This window comes from Fukomys damarensis, unplaced genomic scaffold (genome assembly GCF_012274545.1).
Source record: "Fukomys damarensis isolate Sample0158 unplaced genomic scaffold, DMR_v1.0_HiC HiC_scaffold_17, whole genome shotgun sequence".
In the NCBI taxonomy this organism is placed as follows: domain Eukaryota; kingdom Metazoa; phylum Chordata; class Mammalia; order Rodentia; family Bathyergidae; genus Fukomys; species Fukomys damarensis.
Window position 1 is genome coordinate 43,440,666 of NW_022900929.1, and position 5,880 is coordinate 43,446,545.

At 41.9% G+C, this 5,880-nt stretch overlaps 1 pseudogene; it reads right to left on the reverse strand.

The window, feature by feature from the left end:
* Positions 1 to 694: 694 nt before the first annotated feature.
* LOC104850462 overlaps positions 695 to 5,880 on the reverse strand; it is a 23,681-nt pseudogene continuing 18,495 nt past the window's right edge.

A 5,880-nucleotide genomic window follows, 5' to 3' on the forward strand; every position in this document is an offset into this window, starting at 1 on the left:
ATTATAATACTGGATACACAATTATATTTATATAAAATGATGACTATCACACAATAAAATACAATATTTTATTTACATTTTTAAAGATTTACATTTTCATGTACAGCTTATCAAGTTAAAAATTCTGTGAACAAAATCTTATGTGTGTAGTTTATCCCCATTCTTGTGGCTGTATCACAGCAGATTTACTTAAAACTGTAATATTATAAACACTTGAATTTTTTTACTTCATATTCAAATTTTGCCATCCATGCATTAATACACATTATTTTTGAAATATGCATTACAAAGGAAATAAAATATAATCATGCAGATACTTTTAATATAAGAAAATGAGACAAAATATGCTGTTAAATCAACATTTGTCAATTTCACTGTTCCCTTGTTCAACTTACAAGCTGTTCATATGTCAGACAGGTTGAAACTTGAGGGTCCACTGTCGCTAAAGATCTATGAGAAAAATATACTGCCAATGTTTAAAGTAGTGTTAACTAAGAGGCACTAACCCATTTGATGGTTTAGGGTTAAAAATAAAGTTAGGCCAGATCTGATCTGATAATAAATAGAAGGTTGGTACACCAATCTATGTAATTTCTGCCTCTGTGACAGGTGTACCAGAAAACCATGCACTTCCCCATTTATTGCTTTGAAACCGCACCCATGCTTTAAATTCTAACATGGAACAACCAGAGTTCTAAGATGGAAAACGCAGTGTCTATGTCACTTTGAACTAGAAAAAGAAGGAGCACTCTTGATCCCTAGAAAGGGAGTCTGGAGGGTCTCTTCACAAGTCATTTCTTCAGGAGTGGTCACTTTCACTTTCACTTTCATCAACACCCCCCTCCTCCCCCCCAGAGATAGCTGGCAGCTGGGAACACCGAAGTAGGAGGTTCTGGGCTGTGTCTTGAAACAATCCAAACCAACTTCTTAAAATCTGGTTTGCAACACTCTGGTGAAGGATATTCAAGGAGGCTTTTAGAAACTCCCTCCAATAAAGGTACTCAATGTCATTAATCTTGGATTTTTTTTTTTTAACAAGAAAAGGAGTTTCCAATAATTCAACAGATTTTAAAGTTTCTACTTTCAAATTGAAAAGGCACAAAACTAACAGTTGGTTTTGCTTTTGAAAAGACAAGTCATTGGTTTCAAGCTTTCAGCTGAGCTCCTAGTTTATCAAGGCTCAGTATTTCTTTCCTTTGTGAGGTATGACAAAATACAATAGTATCATGCCTCACTTAAGTGAGATCTTCACAAGCAGACAGGCCAAGTAAATAGGCTGCTTTCAGCAGGCAACAGGCTATTTCTAAGTAAACAGAAGACAGTCTCCTCAGTGAGAAGTCCAGCGATTGTCTACACACCTGTGCTGACTGCCCTTGAACTCGGACATATGATAAACCCGCTTTTCAATACCTATATAAACCTAATTACTTTCCCATTAGCTGCTAATATCCTTCTCCTGGTGTTAACCCATCCACCTGTGGATGAAATGTCTCCCAGCTTGCTGCTGCTATAGCTCTCTCCCAATGTCAGCCCATCCACACATGGATATAATAAATTTGTCTTTTCCTTGATTTCATCTATCCCTAATTTTAGTCTCTGTTTACTGGAATAAACTAGTCATTTCCTCACAAAAAGCCTACTTGAACGAGTGGTTTCATGTGTGCTCTCTATAACAAATAGTATGGTACAAATGCAAAAGTTTAAGGCAGTAGTAGCTTCCAATTGATAGTGAAATTTTTCTGAAATTTTTTCCATCTGTTTATCAGAAACAGTACATTTACATTGACTAATCTGGATCACATCATGAATGGATGGAATATTGCATTGACCTTCAACTATTCTAGCAGCCAGCAAAAAACTAGTGTCGCGAGCCGCGATGTCAGGATCCTGCCAGCAGGTCCTAAACCTGAAAGGACGAGGACTGAGAGACAGGAGGCACCTTTCCTCTCATGTTCCTTTCTTGGTTGCTTTATTTTTTGTTATGGAACCTTTTCCTTTTATACTTTCCAGCTGCACGGGAGCGAGAGCTGAATGGGAGGGAGGGTACCGCCCACATATTCCAGATGGAAACAATAACAATCATTATGGGTTACATCTTGCTACCAGCTGAACTCGCCTGTTGCTATGGGCGACAGTAAGTGCGTGCCGGTGAGGCGACTCAAAGTTCAATCATGGCTAGGCCTATGTCAAGGCTCACTGTGATGACTCACCATAATTCCCCCATTTCTCTTTGATAGCATGAAGAATGCTAGCAACTCATCAGCCAAGGAACCTCTGTTTTAGGAGGCAGAAGTCTTCCATCTCCTTACCCATCATCAGCCGCAGGGCTTATGTCCCAATACGACCTGTCTTAGGTTGGTAGACAGAAGCTTCCGTCCTTACCCATCACTGAGTATCCCAAGGCGGGGGATCTAAGCACGCCGAGCCTGAGCCAAGTAAATTGCCATGCGTGTTGTATCATCATCTAAAGAAACCTGTACAGCCATAGCTAAATGCTCATATTTAAACTGGGAACGCTTCCAGCATCGATATGAGCAGTAACCCAAAATACACAAACCAATCATAACAGTAACAACAATAAGCCATATAACAATCCAAGAAGATGAAAACATCTTTTTCAAATTTTCCCAAACTTCTGTAGCAAAATCTAAATCAAGCCGGATAGAATTAGCATGAACACCACACAAGATCTCAATGTCCAATGACAACTGATTAGTTGCATTTAGAAATGTCCGATTCCAAGACCCTCGCTGTGGGAAGCCAGCCATGGCCCACCGGCTTTTTGAAAGACAACATTTGTTCCTTTTTAAGGACTGCACGTGTTAAATTTGTTTTGACCCTGCATGGGAGAAACTCGGACAGCCAAAGATCTGTAGGAGTCAGGTGCTTCCTGTTAAAGATCTGATGTTATCTATAGGAGTCAGGTGTTGTAACTCCATTTTGTTAAGTTCCTCCACCTATTGTGGGAATCATGATTATTAGTTGCAAGTGTTGTTAATTCGTTTTTCTTGAGCCTGCTTTCTCTTGCCCGTGTGAACCCTTGTTCCCTTGGAGCGGGTGTTGAGGTTACTATGGTAATCCTAGCCCATAATAGTTTGGTCTTTTCCTTTAAAAGGCTGATGCCTGCCTGCAATAAACGTTGCCTTGATCAGACTCTTGTCTTGGCGTCCTTCCTTTCTCTCTGCCCCATCTCCACCCCGCTGCTCTTTCAGGTTTGAGGCACTGCGGGACAGTGCTCTGAGGCGCCGGTTCGCGACAACTGGCGCCTGAACAGGGACCTGAAATTATAGCGGCGAGCGGTGAGTAATCAGAAGAAGCCTGCTATCAAAAAGGGCTCGGCCGAGTCGAAACAAGGAGGACACCGCTGTCTGGAACGCCCGGCAGGGAAAATCCTCGGAGAAGCAGGTACCAATGGGGCATATAGGATCTAAGATGAAATTTAGCACAGCAATTCAGTCTTTACTCAGTGAGAAAGGAATTAAGGCAATTAAAAAGTCATTGTTTCAATTTCTTGATTATATGGATGAAACTTGTCCTTGGTTCAGTGATGTAGAGGAAATAACTGGAGATGTTTGGTCTAGAGTAGGAGAAGAATTAAATAAAAAATTAGGAAGTCATAATTCTGACAGTGTACCAGCCATTACATTTTCTTTCTGGTCTTTAATAAATGAGTGCTTACAGAAAAGGGATGCACAAGGCTTAGATGAACACCTCAGAGAAGCCAAAGAAACCTTAGAGGAGTTAAGAGAAGTTGAATCACAAAATTCAGAACATAAGGAGAGAGAGTCAAAATTGTATCCTGATCTAACTGAAAGCTCCTCAGAGTCTGAGGGAGACAATGAAGATAATGATATTGTAGGAGCTATATTAACTGCTCGTCCTCCTCCCACTGCTCCTATTGAACCTGATATAAGAGAAATAAAAGACCCCAACTCAGATATGATCTCAGAGGTAGAACAATTAAGGAAAAGAGTTCAGTTAGCAGAGGAAAAACAATCACTCCTTAGAAAATTAGAAGCAATAAAGATAGATAAAAAGGTAATATCAAATGGGGAAGAAAGATTCCATAAGTTCACTCCCCTCCAGAAAGCACTGAGAGAGGCCGAAAAGGAAGGAGAGGACTTAGGCAACTTCAGCTTTTATGCTTATCCAGTTATCGAAGAATTAGATGGCCAAGGTAACAGGGTAAGAGGGCACAAACCCATTGATTTCAAGATGGTCAAAGAATTAAAAATAGCTACAGCTCAGTATGGGACAAATGCACCATTCACTTTGTGTGGGAAGCCAGCCATGGCCCACTGGCTTTTTGAAAGACAACATTTGTTCCTTTTTAAGGACTGCACATGTTAAACTTGTTTTGACCCTGCATGGGAGAAACTCGGACAGCTAAAGCTCTGTAGGAGTCAGGTGCTTCCTGTTAAAGATCTGATGTTATCTATAGGAGTCAGGTGTTGTAACTCCATTTTGTTAAGTTCCTCCACCTATTGTGGGAATCATGATTATTAGTTGCAAGTGTTGTTAATTTGTTTTTCTTGAGCCTGCTTTCTCTTGCCCGTGTGAACCCTTGTTCCCGTGGAGCGGTTGTTAAGGTTACTATGGTAATCCTAGCCCATAATAGTTTGGCCTTTTCCTTTAAAAGGCTGATGCCTGCCTGCAATAAACGTCGCCTTGATCAGACTCTTGTCTTGGCGTCCTTCCATTCTCTCTGCCCCATCTCCACCCTGCTGCTCTTTCAGGTTTGAGGCACTGCGGGACAGTGCTCTGTGTCGCCGGTTTGCGACACCTCACAACAATGACGAAAGTCGTCGGACTTCCTCAGAATGGTTTTTGACAGGAAAGGGAGTAGAGCTGTTGAATCTGGAATCACAGTCCAGTTGAGTATGCAACCACAATCCTTCGACTTCTTCATTTAATACGTCCATTTGTTGCTGAAGTATAGCCCAACCAGTTCCATTAAATCCTTGTTCTGGACAATAAAGTCTCCACTTGTGCACTAAGACACATCCTGGAGTTCTCTCTGCTGCTCCAGTGTTGGGGGGTCCCAATCTGGTCTCCTCAGTGGAAACCCAGCTTCAAGCTGTTCAAGGATAGTGGTAGGTCTGTAAACATATCTGTAATCATAATTAAGTGGAGCAGAAAAGAAGGGAGAATACCTGGACCAAAAGGTTATTATCATAAACAATATGCTGGAAAACCTGCACTGTCAAACAATATGAGTACATTTTGTATACCAGAAAAGTAGCAATAATTACTATAATTATATGAATCCTTATATACTGTAATATGGCGAGCCATTATGGTGAGCCTTGACACAGGCCTAGCCATGATTGAACTTTGAATCACCTCGCTGGCACAGACGGGCTCTCGCCCATAGCCACGGGTGAGTTCAGCTGGTAGCAGATGTAACCCATAACGGTTGCTATTGTTTCCCTTTGGAATGTGTGGGCGGTACTCTCGCTCCCATGCAGCCCTCGCTCCCATGCAGCTGGAGAGTATAAAAGGAAGAGGTTCTGTAATCAAGCAAGCAAGCAAGCAAGGAACTTTAGAAGAAAGGTGCCTCCCGTCTCTGTCCTTGTCCTTTCAGGTTTAGGACCTGCTGGCAGGATCCTGACGTCGCGGCTCTCAACAAGTGGCGCCTGAACAGGGACCTGAAAATAGATGAGGATATGTAATCCTGGACCCAGGTCGAAGGCAGTGACGGTGCTCCGGAGGACTGACCGCTGCGCCTGATCTTCGCAGTAAGTCTACCGTTCACTTCATGAACCCCGGACCCAGGTCGAAGGTAGCGACGGTGCTCCAGAGGAAGGTAAAAAGAAAAAGTGATAGAAGGTAGAGAGTGTCAAGTCCATTAGGGAAGAAAAAAAAAAAAAGAAAGAAAAA